Below are 13,902 nucleotides of genomic sequence, written 5' to 3'. Positions count from 1 at the left end.
ACAGGCTCCCCTGCGCGAGACTGTGGGAAATGAAGGACTCATTACGGTGACGGTCCAGTTTTCAATAACAGAGTTGAAGAATTGCAAAGCAACCGCAGGAAATTACTGAGACAACCCTGAGAAGGTGGCTGGTGTTTTTGAAATAATGATGGTTAAAACACAGGATGATCCAGAGTGTAAGGATATAGAGGCAATACTGCAGGTTTTGTTTCATAGTAGTGAGAAGGAGATGATTTGTCAAGCCGCTAGAATACATGTGGAAGCTGAGGTTAAAACAGGAACTGTGGAGCATCATTTCCCCTCTGTTGGTCCGAACTGGGACCTGCAAATTAACGGACCCAGGCAGCTTTGGACTCGGTATCAGAAAGGGATTATATTTGGCATTCAAAATGCTGTGGCTAAGGCAATAACCATGTCTGAATGGTACGAGGCTAGGCACGGTAGCCAAGAGCCCCCCACAGATCTGCAGAACAGAATGAAGGAGGTAGCCCGCAACTCTACAAGTATTGACCCTGAATCTTAAGAGGGATGAGATCAATTGGCCCCTCTATTGGTGGGCCAATCCTGGGATGGTATTAGAAGAAAATTACAAAAGTTAAAAGGAAGTGATTGCTCAAGATAGGGGAAAGCTGTTGGATGTTGCTTGGATTGCATATTCTCATAGAGAGAGTCAAAAGGGAAGAGTAAATTGTTGCTTGTTGGCGGTATCAGAGCAAAATAGTAGGGTGAGGGCAAGGGCCTGAGGATGGGGCAGAGCCCCGAGAGGGGGACTGTGGCCCAGCCCTCAGTTGAGTGATAATGAGTGTGCACAGTGCAAAAGGGATAGGCATTCAGAAGAAGACCATCTGCTTAAGGATTGGAGCCCCTCTGCCCCTTTGCTCCCAGTAAGCGAGGAATGAGGGGGAGCGGAGGAGTCTCTCCCCAGAGGAGCCTCTGGTTAAAGCAGAGCTGGGAAGTGAAGAAGTTGAGCTTTGGGTAGATCCTGGGGCTACTTCCTCTGTTCAGAAGACTTTAGAGGGCAACTAAGCAATAAGAATATAAGCATTGCTGCTATGGCAGGGACCCATGAAACGTGGCCATTTTTGAAACCCTTAGCCATGAAGCTGGGAAAACAGTGGGTTACTCATCAGTTTTTATATTAGCCAAATTCTCCAAAAGCATTGTTTGGGGAGAGATCTACTCCAAAAAATTGGAAGCAGACATCTGATTTTAAAACGAGGAAATAGAAATCTTAATTCCAGAAACTGTTTGTGTCGAGGCAGCAGCTTTGTTATTACAGGCTATGCTGCCTTGAAAAAAGAAAGATACTCCCGGAGGTCAGAGATGCTGTGATTCCTATTGTACGAGCCGGAGAGGTTCCTGGAAAATCCCACAGGTCAAAATCTGTAAGGATTGACTTAAAGCCTGGATCATCCCCGCTGAGAATGAGAAGCTAGGAATGGGTAGGTAGCGATAATTCAGAAATTCTTGAAGCACAACCTGTTGGTGGGCTGTGCGTCAAAATCCAACACCCCTGTTTTGCCAGTGAAAAAGGTCAAGGGTCAAGATTGCCGTTTGGTGCAGGATTTAAAAGCAATAAATCACATACCTCAAGATATTTATCCTGTAGTAGCACATCCATACAGATATGAAACCACCCTTACAGGGGAACAGGGATGGTGTACAGGTTTTGATGTGAAGGATGCCTTTTTCTGTGTTCCCCTGGGCACTGACAGTCAGAAGCCTTTTGCTTTTGAATGCGCAAAACCAGAAACGGGAAGGAAAATGCAATACACTTGGGCGGTTATACTGCAAGGCTTTCAAAATATCCCGACAATCTTTGGGAATCAGTTGGCAAAGCAGTTCGACATTTGGAGAACAGAAAATGATCAGGGAAGAGTTCTGGTCGCAGCAGGGACTTGGGAGCTGTGTCTTTCCCTGACGATAAGCCTTCTAAATGTCTTGGGAATTAGTGGATATGGAATTATCGAGGAGTCACGTCCACGTTTGGGGTTTGAAGTGCTGGAAGGCCAGAGACAGTTGGGATCTCAACAGAAGGAGACTATTTGCTGCCTCGCGGAGCCTCAAACTCTCAAGGAACGACGAGGATTTCTCGGGGTGGTCGGATGGCGTTGGCTTTGGGGAGACAATTGTGTTTTATTTGTGAAAGCTCAGTACGAGCTACTGAAAACCTCCTGCCATGGGTCTATTGGCGGGACAGAGGAGGGTAAAGCCACTTTCAAGCGTCTGAAGAAAAGTGAGCTCTGGTGGAGGCCCCCGCGTGGGGATTACCTGATGTGACAAAGACCTTTGCACTTTTTAAGCGTGAGGGAAAAGGTATTGCCTTTGGAGTTCTGGCACATTGTTTAGGGCCTCAGGGGCGGGCTGTAGCTTACTCCTGCAAAGAGCTGGATGAGGTGAGCTCAGGATGGCCTGGATGCCTTAAAGCAGGAGGATGTGCTACTGATGCAGGAGGCCCCTAAGTTCACCATGGGGCAGAAGGTGACTGTCCATGTACCACCCATGGTCATCACGGCACTAGAAGAAAAAGGACATTGGTTGGCCCCTAGCATAATGTTAAACTATCGAGTGTCATGTGGGGAGGGGGTCCTCCCATTTTGGGATGGGGGGTCTGTTTCTGGGGCTCCGTTTCATTGACAGTCCAGATCTGAGGGCTGCCCTGCTGCTAAGGACTTCCATCGAGGGGGAGCTTCTGTGTGATAACTGAGAATGACCTGCTGGAGGGTCCCCTTGGGGGGTCCTGATGTCCCAGGAGTGCTCTGTGGAGGGTCCTTCTGCTTCTAAGATGTCCCTAATGTCACTAGGGTGTCCCTGGGAGGGTCCTAATGTCCCCGGGAGTGTCCCTGGTGTCCCAGGAATGTCTCCAGGGATGTCCTAGTGTTCTCAGGTGTCCCTATAGGCATTCGGGTGTCCCAGTGTGTCCTGTGGGGGTCCTGGTGTCCCAGGGGGAGTTCCTAATGCCCCTACGGTTTCCCTGGATGCAGGTCGTGTGTTTCCAGGGGGGTCCTGAATGTCCCAGTGTTGTCGCTGGGGTAGTCCTGGTATCCCCAGGCCATTCTAGATGTCCCCAGTGGTGTGTCAATGGGTCCTTGTGTATCACAATGTGTCCCTGGTGGGGGTCATTAATGTCACAGCGCTGTCCCTGGAGGGGTCCTGATGTCCCCAGTCCATTCTAGATGTCCCAGTGGTGCCTGTCAGGGGGTGCATGTGACCTAATATGTCCTTCTGGGGGTCCTTAACGTTCTAGTGGTGTTCCTCAGGGGAGTCCCTGATGTCCTAATAGTGTCCCTGGGGGGGGTCCTGGTGTCCCAGTGTGTCCCTGGGGCATTCTGGGGTGTCCCTGGGGGTGGCCCTGGTGTCCCCAGGGAGGTGAGTGGGTAGTCCGTTATGTCCAAGGCGGGGTTCCTGGGAAATTCCTAATGTCACAGGGGTGTCCCTGGAGAGGTCCTGGTATCCTAAAGGCTATTCTAATGATGTCCCAGTGGTGTCTCCCAGTATGTCCTTGTGTCGCAAGGTGTCCCTGTGGGGGTCCTTAATGTCCTTGTGGTGTCACTGGGGCAGTCCTGGTGTCCCTGACATCCCAGGTATGTCGCCAGGAATGTCCTTGTTTCCCCAGTATGTCCCTTGTGCGTTTCTGGTCCTGTGGGCGTCCTGGTGTCCCGGGAGGAGTCCTTAATGCCCCTACATTGTCCCTGGGGTAGGGCTTGTGTTAAAGGGGGGTCCTTAATGTCCCAGTGATGTCCCTGGAGGGGTTCTGGTGTCCCCAGGGAAGGTGAGGGGGTGGCCCCTGATGTCCCAGGGGGCGTCCCAGGGAAATTCCTGATGTCACACTGGTGTCCCTGGAGGGGTCCAGATATTACCAGGCCATTCTGTATATCGCCGTGGTGTCTCCCCGTGTGTTCTTGTGTCCCAGTGTGTGCCGGTGGGTGTCTTTAATGTCCCAGTGACATCCCTTTGGGAGTCCTGGTGTCCCCCTGGAAGTCCCTAACGTCATAATATTGTCCCTGCCTGTGTCCTGGTGTCCCCAGTGTGTCCCTGGAGAGTTCCTGTTTCCCTGGGGATGTCCTCAGTGACCACAACCTCTCCTGCCTGATCTCTGCCTGCCCTCACCCTCACTGCACTCTGCGACCGAGACCCGCAGCCGCTGAAAAGCTCACCCTCACCCAGCCCGGTGGCCACGGCTGAGAAGGGTGAAGCGCTGCTGCTCCTCCCGCGGGGGATTCACAGCGGGCCTCTCTCGGGGCGTCCCTCAGCAGCTCTCCTGCTCTTGCTTCTTGGTCAACCAGGAGCGAAAGCGTGCCCAGATCTAGTCTGAGAAAGCATTTGGCACGTGATAGAGTTTTGCTCTTCCCTGTGGTCAGCCTTTGTGTCATTTTCCTGGGCAGGGGTCCTGGTCACAGGACTCGGGACCTTTGCTACGGTCCAAGAGCGATTCCAAGGTGAGGAAGAGGTGTACACCGTTTGAAGACACGTTGTTGAGTTATCTCTGCGGGAGCTCGCGTTCCTCACAGAGGTTATCCCTGGTGAGAAGGCAACTTCACATGGCTACCAGTGCAAAGGGAGAACCACAAACAGAAATCCTTCCTGGCACCTTCTCTGGTGGAGCTGTGCATGGGTGGTGCCATGGAGCATTTTGGCTGCGGGCGAGTGCAAATGTCAGCTTTTCCCCATTTTACCCCAGAAAGTAGGTAGCACAACTGTTGTGGTGTGCTTCACATGGCTACCAGGGCAAAGCGAGAACCACAAACAGAAGTGTCCTGGGGCCTGGTTGTGGGCCACAAGTTCCTCTGGGGGGGCCCGTGGTGCTTGTTGGTGCCGGAGGGGGGGGCATAGGGGCCTCTGGGGAGGCTTGGAGGGGCCATAGAGTCCAGGAAGGCATAGGGGCCTTGGGGGCGGCACAGGTGCCTCTGGTGGGGCTTGGGAGGCATAGGGGGCTCTGGGGGGGGGCACAGGGCCTCTGGGGGTTTTGGAGAGCCCATGGGGGCCTTAGTGAGGGGGGGCTGGGGGCTTCTGGGGCCTCTGGGGGGGGGCCCATGAGGCTAGTTGAGGGCCTGGGGGGGGCATAAGGGCCTCTGGAGGGACTTGGCGGGCAGGTGGGGGGGTACAGGGGCCTCTGGGGGGGCAGTAGTGTTGCTGGGAAGGGACTTAGGTCCTTTAGGTGAGCTGGGGGGTGCAGTGACTATGCAGGTGCCTTGGCAGCAGCTGGGGGGCTGGCTGGAGGGCACAAGGTCCTCTGGGGGGGCTTGGGGGGCGTCTGGGGGGGATGGGAGGCACAGGGGCCTCGTGGGGGAGCCCATGGGGGGGCCATGGGGCTGGGGGGGGCCATAGGGCAGCTGTGCCCCCAGCCCGTTCCTCTATACTCCCAGTTCCTGCTGGTGGATCCATAGAGGGCCCAGGTCCAGCCCCCTCCCCAGGTAAGGGGTGGCCCAGGACAGCGGACACGGCAAGGGGGCCGGGGGCGGCACTGACACACACACCCCAAAACCCCCCGGCACCGCTGTCCCGGGCGGGAAGGGGGGGGGGGGGGGCGAGCGATCGATCCCCCCCGGTGCCTCCCCAGCAGCAAACAGCCCAGGGGGGGCTGCCCCACCCCCCTGGAGCAGGCAAGTGGTGAGGGGGCGGGGGGGACAGGATGGGGGCTATAGGGGTTAGGAGGGGCTGTAGGCGCTATGAGGGAGCAAACCGGGGCTGTAAAGGCTGAGGGGGCAGGTGGGCGGGGGTGCACGGGGGGGGCAGGTGGTCGGAGGAGGCAGGGGGGCGGGGGACACGGGGGGGGCAGGGGGGCGGTGCGTGGGGGGCCAACGGAGTGAGCGGGGGGGGGGGCTCTCAGGGCAGGGCAGAGGGGGGGTTGGGCAGAGGGGGGGGGGGTGCGGGGCTGGGCAGAGGGGGGGCCGGGAGGGGGCTGGAGGCGCAAGGCAGGGGCTATAGCAGGGGGGGAGGGCGGCAGGGGGCCGCAGGGGCAACACCCCACGGGGCCGTGGGCACGCCCGTGGCCGGCGGCGGGCCCGGCCCGGCCCCGAAGGCGGGTTCATTTCCGGCCACGCAGCGCCCCGGAGCGGCTGAGGCGGAGCGGGGCTTCCCCGGGCGCCTGGAAGGCTTTCGGGCCGGGCCGTGCGGCGGCGCGCTGGGTGAGCGGGCGGGCCCGGGCCTCCCCGTCGGGCAGCGGCCGGCCGGGGGGGACGTGGCGGGCCGGCGCTCGGCCGCGGCGGGGAGCGCCTGGTGCCGGCGGCGGGCGGGCTGGGGCGGGAGGACGGCCCGGGCGCGGCGGGGCTGCCGGCGGTTCTCGTCTCCCCGGCAGCGGCGGTGGTCAGCGGGCTGCTCGCGGCGCTGCCTTTTTTTTACTCGGAGCTGCGCCGCTACCTCAGCGAGGAGGCGAGGAGCGGCGGCGGGGCCCGGGAGGGGGGTCGGCCCGCGGCGCCCTGCCGCCCCCCCCGCCGCGTCCGGGTGCCCGGGCAGCCGCTGCAGCCGCCGCAGCTCTGCGCGGGGCTTTGTCTTTCCCCCAGCCGCCGGCCGGGGCCGTGGCAGCGGGCTGGGGCCGCAGGGGCTGCATCGGGGCCTGCGGTAACGCTGTCGCAGGGGGGCGGCTCAGGAGCCTCTCCAGCCCCTGCGAGCGGGCATGACAAAAAAGAAAGCCGGCGGCGGAAATTCCCCCCCACCCCCGCGGCTGCTGTCTTTCTGTAAAAAGTATTCCAAAGGGCAAGCGTGAGGAATTGGTGGTGCCTCGTGGCTTCCCTGATTATTCTTTAGCTCTTACAGCCTTCGAACCTTCCCTTGGGCCTGGTTGATAGCCTTCTGCCATTTCACCCTGTTCACAGCCAGCATGACTCTAGGTACCGACTATCTCAAAGAATTTCAGTTACACGATAAACCTGCTTTTTTGTAAATTAATTTTAGCATTTTAATTGCTTTCAAAGGGAACTATGGGAAATCCTGTCCGCATGGTGACCTAGCATAAGCAATGATGGAAAGGTGCATCAGATGTGACCTCTGTGTCAGCTCAGTGTGCCTCAGACTGCATTTGGCACTCCGTGGCGTGCTGCGCAGCTCCAGAAATTAATGCTAGGGAAAAAATGGGCAAAAATAATAGTCATGTAGAAACGTGAGTTAGGAAGAAATGCTATAAATTAGGTGTTTGTGTTGATTGAGGCAGTTGATCTTGCTTGTGGATCTTTGGGGTGTGAACTTGATGCTGAACGGCTCGTTTTTCATTTGACATGCATTGAATTATTTTAAAAGAGATAGAAGAGAAGCTTATGAAATAGAATAGGTTATTGAGCCTTCCTAAAATGCTCACAACAATTATGTATAAAGCCAAAGTGAAGGATGATGGAATAAAATTCTGTGCTTTATAGGTAAATGCAGTACACTTAAACCTGATCCCCGTGCAGGGTCCTAGTTATTTCTGTTCTTAAAATCCAAAAGAAGTTTAGGAAGTCTTAGAGGTTAGTATTGTGGGAAATAAATGGCTCTTCAACAAAAAATTCCACGTAAGCAAGGCTCTTTGAACAATTCTTTTTGAAACCTGTTCTAACTACAGCCAGTTAGCAGTTTAATGTTGAAATGTATACTTGCTCTCCTATAAAGCAGTATTTCATTTGCATTTCAGTGCTGTGAGTCTTGACAAATTTGGGAAGAGCCCAAGGGAAATTTTTCATCCTGAGATACAAAAGGTAGGAGGTGACTTCTTTTTTTGTTTGGTTGGTTGTGGCTTTTTATTATTTTCTGGAAAAATAAGTTGTTACGTATAAATGCTAGTGGTTTGTTTCTTTCGGTAGCAGGATAATAATGAGGAGCAGGGTTACAGTTACAAAATAAGCTGTCTTTATCAGTTGAACTGGCTACTTTGAAATTAAACAAATACATGAGTATGTTACACGGGGGGTTGTGCTGTCTTCAGTACCAGTGTGCTAAAGATACTGTTTACAGGATTTATTGGCTCTTGAAGAGCAAGAGGTAAATGTAAACTTTTCACTGCTAGCACTTACTTAGTGTCTTATAACAACTTAGATATCAATTGCTTATTGCAGTAAAAAAAAGTGGTATTTCTGTGCAAATATGAGATCAAAAATCATTTTAAGCACCGGCATAATATATCACATTAATGGATGAGCAACTTAGTAATATCATAAAATTCATAATCTGTGATCAAAAGTAAATTATTAGGTATCTGCTACTTGAGCATGCAATGGAGCTGGTATGAAGTGTATATTCCCGTGTGTAGGACGTATACAAAAGATGTATATAAAAGTCCTTGGAGGAAACATTATTTTAGGTCTTTTGTTTGATTGTCTGTTTATCCTATAATATTTGGTTTTATTTCTCAGGGACCTGTGAATTTTAAATTTGGAGTCCTTTATGCTAAGGATGGGCAGCTTACAGATGGTGAAATGTTCAGCGATGGTGAGTTTTTCACCTTTCTCTTGGCTGACGGTTGCATAAAATATTGAGCTTCACTGTGAGTACAAACATTCACTGTCGTGACCCTCTTAGAACTCATCTTAGGAGCCTTGAAGATTTGTATATAAGTCAAATTGTTACACTGAATAAAGTGTTTCTTTTTCTCTGGTGTGCGTTCCCACAATTAAGTGGTGTGGAGCTGAAGGGGACTACAATGTAATGGTAATGGAGCCGTTTGGACCGAGTCTTGAAGATCTCTTCAGTTTTTGTTCAAGGAAATTTAGTCTCGAAACAGTCCTATTACTCGCTGAACCAAATACATTGCTTCTGTAATTTAGAGGTGAATAGGCCTGTTATCATTAAAGACTCAAAATTGGTTTTGTTTCTCTTAAATACAAAGCGCCCCATCTAAAGTGATTACAAAGTCTTAATTGATTTTTAAAAAGCAGACTTGCACTGTTTGCAAACCATTTGTTGCACTGCTCAAAGACAAAAGAAATTCGCCCGAGAAAGTTTTGGGAAACAAATGTAAAATAGACACGGGGAAAGAGCTGGAGAGGTTTATGTATTGTCTGTCGAATTATATTCTCTTTAATGCCCTTACATTTTACAATAAAAAGTTTCATTACCTCTTTTATCATTAAGACAACGTTGCTAGTGTTTTTATAAGGAAAAAAGTGTATGCCTAGTCTCTCTCGAGTGATTTTTTTTTTTTTCCTCTTTATCTAGATTAGTTGAATTGAATTTGTTCACTCTGAGAACTTCATCCACCGAGATGTGAAGCCAGACAACTTCTTAATGGGCCTTGGGAAGAAAGGCAATCTTGTCTACATAATAGACTCTGGTTTAGCAAAGAAGTATCGAGACTCTCAAACTCACCAACATATTCCATATCGTGAAAATAAAAACTCAACAGGAACTGACTGTTATGCATCCATCAACACGCATCTTGGAATCAGCAAGCTGGAGAAAGCAATACATAGAAACTTTAGAAGTGTTGATGCACATAATTTTAGCACAAGTAGATGTTGCTTTAATGAGGCATAGAATATGATCCTTATTTATGGCACTTAACAGTGCAGTGTGCTTGGCCTCTTATCTCTTGATTGGGTGGGAATTGGTCAGATTGTAATTCTCAGGAATTAGCACGTTTTTTTAATAATTGCAAGGGTGATAGGCTTTTTCTTGTACTGGATGAGTTTATCCTGGGCATAGTAACTCTCAGCTTTCTCTTGTTTTTCAAAGGGTTTTTATGATGGTCTTGTTGCACAGTCTTTTGTTTTTCCAGTACTCCTGAGTCCACTTTTTTATACTGTTGTAGAGCAATCTCGCAGGGATGACTTGGAGTCCTTGGGCTATGTACTGATGTATTTTAACCTGGGCTCCCTCCCCTGGCAGGGACTGAAAGCAGCAGCAAAGAGGCAGAAATAGGAATGTGTTAGTGAAAAGAAAGTGTTTACACCCGTTGAGGTTTTGTGTAAAAGGATATTCTTGTAAGTTACTTTTCCGCGGCACTAGGCTTACGTGTTCATGGTTTAGTGGGATTTCTTTTTGCTTTACACTGAATTCTACCAGTCTTTTTACTTGTCTCTCTCTCTTTTTTTTTCTTTTTTTCCTTTTTTTTTTTTTCTAAATTCCCCCAACCCCGCCCATGGTTGGGCGTGTCTGTGATAAAGATACTGTGCTTTCAAGACTGGGATCTTTCTGTTGATAGACCATTTCTAATTATCCTTTGTCTTAACTATTAGTAAACAATCATTGAGGTGCCCTCAATTCAAAGGGTAGCTTAGTACATCTGATTTGCACTGTGTTGTGTGTGCATGTGTTGGTGTTGGCTGGATAACTCTTGACGCCAAACAGCATTTTGAGAAACTACCCATTTCTTCATATGGGTGGGTACTGTTTCTTGAACTAATTGGATTGCATAGTCAGATGCACCTATTGCAGTTGTTTCACTTGAGAATTGTCATTCCAGGTTCATGTAGTTTGGCCTGCTGATGGTCAGCATCTGTGAGAGGTGTAAGAAACCCTCCTATATCCTAGCATCGTGCTTCAAACCTTTTCTGTTTCTCAGTTTGGTGTTCACGCCACAGTAATAATGAGGTGGTTTTGAGCCCTGCAAAATGGTACTTAAATCGATTTTAAAACTTGTTAATGTTAGCTGCCATCAGGGAATATTGTTGATCTTTCACAAAGAGTGCTGTCTCTATTCTGTCCACGCTCTTGGCTTCAGCAGCTAGGTATGACAATGGGAACTATGGTTTCTGTCATGGTTGTGTGAAAACTTACTGTCTTCGATATGTTTCAACTGTCCCTTCATAGGTGTTCCTTTACATTCATTAACTGTGTTTTTTCTCTGGGGTTAACAGGCAGGAAAGACTAATCAACTTTTCTTGTGCTCTTCGTTAGAATTTCTTAACATAAATTACTAATATATAATTTCAGCCAGAAAGACTTGAGCTTGTTAGAGAAAATTTGCTTTTCATTTTCTCAGTTCTTGATTACTCCATAGCAGGCGAGATGGCTCAAATTGTTGCAAGTTTTCATAGCTTGTGCTCTTACTGTGTTCATAATGTTAAAGTAATTCTTCCATAATCAAAACGCATCCTTAGATGTTAACCAGGTTACCAATTAAAGTCATGGTTTTCCCATTATCTTTATACCTTGTTCTTAGTCAGGAAAACTTCAAGTATCCAGGTCACGTGGCAAGGTTACTAAGGAGAATTTTGATTGGCTAAGTGTAAGACTATAGAAAATCATTCATACCACTTCTTACCAGGAGAACAGTAAAGAACAGCAGCTGTTTGTCCATACCCATTCCAAGTGTGTTAGTTTCCTTGGTAAGTCTTAAGTAAATATGCTGCTGCCGTTCCTGTTTCAGGAAGTGCTTAGACCATACTCCTGGTAGAAAGCAAAGTTTGCTATGCAGATCTACTGATGTCTTATGTTAAGGACTACGTTTTTTATTTATAACTTGATAAATCAGTTTTGTTATTTTGTTTGGATGCCTTCATTTGCTAAGGCAGTGCAGCATCTGCGATCCCCACCTTTCGTCGTCTAGAGGAAGGGCTACTGCCTGTTGAACTCTGGGCAATGGAGATCTGCAGAAGTTACTCAAATACTGAAAGCTGCTTACTTGTAGGTAGAGTTCTTAAAGATGACTCTGCATCTTTATCTTTTTTTAAAAAATGAGTTCCGATTAGTTTGGTCTGAAACTGAAAACTAAGGCTGGGAATGTAGCTAATATGAATGAAAATTCTCTTATGGAAAATACATTTCTCCCAGAGAAATTTAATACTCTTAGAAAAATGGTAATTGGTAAGGATAGCAAAGTGTCATGTATATTCCCTACCTCCAAGGTATTGTCCACACAGTACCTAAATTTTTCTCATTAGAAAGGCTAGTGCTTTGTAAGACTAAGTAATGAGGGTTTGTTGGAGTAACAGCTAGCACGTCTACAAAATGGTTCATGAGACTTCAGTGTTTATAAGGAAATTATGTAAATTCAATGTCACACATTATTCGGTAGTTCTCCTGATTATGTGGAAGCGAATGCAACAGCTACAAACCTGCAAGTTGTGAGATGTTTGACAGTGATAAACGTTAATGAGAGTTGAGCAGTCAGGTAAAGCCTATTCAAATAAAATGTGCGTTACTGCAGTACTCCAAAACCCGATTAGGATGATGAAGTGGAGCCCATGTCTCGTATGTGGGAACTGTATCTGTGGTAAGCGATGGTTGAGGAGGCTTTAGGTGTAATGGTGGAGAGGTTGGTGTGATGTCATAATGAAAGGGAGTAACTTCATCCTTGAATCTATGTATGGTATAGTCATGAACAGAAATTCAGACATTATTTCATGTCATTAATGAGACAGATGCTGGAATATTATGCTTAGTTCAGTTCTCAGAATCTTAAGTTCTTGGAAAACTCTATGTAACACAGAGAAGAGGCATAAAAGTTGCGCTTGGGAAAACAGGTTGTACAATTTAAGAGTTTCAAATCTCCGTCTTTCAGTTTGTCTGAAAGGTAAGAGATCATCTTAAGTTAGTTGGTGTAGTATTCTATAAATTGATTTTAACAGGAACTGACATTTATGCAAAAGACATATGTGAAGAACCTATTGCTTAACACTAAAACCATTCACATTTTAAAAAAAGTGAAACTGAGGTCTAAGTGAAGGCAGTTAGCCACTGAAACAACTTCTAAAAAAGTAGAACATCTGTCCCCTTTTGCTTTTGCATCAAAACTGGATTCATTTCTAGGTAGTGTATTCAGGTCTAAATTAAGCCAAAGTTACAGGTCTCTGAACTACAGCGCAGAGAAACCCTCCATAGACAGCATTCTCAAACGAGAAATAAATGCATGTATGACATTAGGCATTATATGTTGGTGATGTGGTAATGCGATGGCTGTTTAACAATGATCCTTTCTCATCAGGAGAAACAGGATTTCTCTTGTTTGGAGATGCACATCTTTGAGGTCGACCCATTTCTTCAGCCAGCTTACATTTTTCTGGACTCTTCAACTTCAGCTATGGCAATTAATCTAAAAAGTAACCATCATATCTTTCCCTTTTCACATACGCAAATACAATTTTTAAAAAACACGGAAACAACCAAAGCAAAGCGAAGCCAGATACCGTTAATGATATTCACAGAGGAGGAATGTATCACTTAGTCCTCAGAGCAGACTTCAGGGGACAGAAACAGCAAACAATCGTTACCAGTATTTATCCTAGCTAGTGCTAGCCAAGTGGGAACGCCACATTCTGTAAGAGTATTTGGTGATACCAAGGGTCTGCTAAATGGCATTTTTGCTTCCTCCTTTCATCCAATTCAGTCACCATAATTCAGAAAAACCTGCTCAGCTGTTTTTCTTTCTCAGCATTTGTTATTATTGATTCCATTCCTATAATAAATAAATAAATAAATAAAAATAAGTGTGTTAGATAGATTGGCTGCAGTACCCCATTTTTTGTCGCTAGATGGCAGCAGGTCCCCACCAGCCCCGTGCTGAGCACTGACCGGGCGAGCACTGGGCGGGATCTCAGCCCAGTTTACGCCACCGGACCCCGGGAATGCCCGCTGCGGCTGCGGGGTTCCCTGCGCTCTGCCCTTTGCCCACTCGCAGCCCGGGCATTAATACTTATTGCCTCCGTATGCAAAAGCACCCACGTGGCTCAAGCATTTCAGTCCTTTGCGTATGATGCGCTGTTTTGCTGTGGGAAATAGGGGTGCATTTGCTCTGTTTGCATTTGGAAGCATCTGTTAGTAACAGCAAATTTAAATATATATTTTTTTAAATAGGAGAGATTTTGCAGGAGTGCACTTTTTTGAGTAGGACAAAGCGAGTGGTGTGAATGTGGCTTAGGAAAAGCTCAACAAGGGTTTCCCCTGCACAAGTAAGCCGTTATGAGCTGTTGCACGATTTAACCTTGAGTTCACAGCCGTTCCCTGTGATGGGAAAGTGAGGTGTTACCGGAATGAAGGGGTGCAGAGTACGCG

General features: G+C 48.3%; 1 protein-coding gene across 1 annotated transcript in view; it reads left to right on the top strand.

Annotated features, from left to right (window-relative positions):
- Positions 1 to 6,106: 6,106 nt before the first annotated feature.
- LOC121089846 (endoplasmic reticulum-Golgi intermediate compartment protein 3) overlaps positions 6,107 to 13,902 on the top strand; it is a 30,493-nt gene continuing 22,697 nt past the window's right edge. The window contains exon 1 of the mRNA XM_040597508.1: positions 6,107 to 6,128. The gene's annotated coding sequence lies outside the window, so the exon portion shown is untranslated. The remainder of the gene's footprint in view (positions 6,129 to 13,902) is intronic.

The sequence above is a fragment of the Falco naumanni genome, chromosome 6 (assembly GCF_017639655.2).
Source record: "Falco naumanni isolate bFalNau1 chromosome 6, bFalNau1.pat, whole genome shotgun sequence".
NCBI classification, from domain to species: Eukaryota; Metazoa; Chordata; class Aves; order Falconiformes; family Falconidae; genus Falco; species Falco naumanni.
Note: the sequence above shows the minus strand (reverse complement) of the source record. Positions and strands in the feature narration are given on the sequence as shown.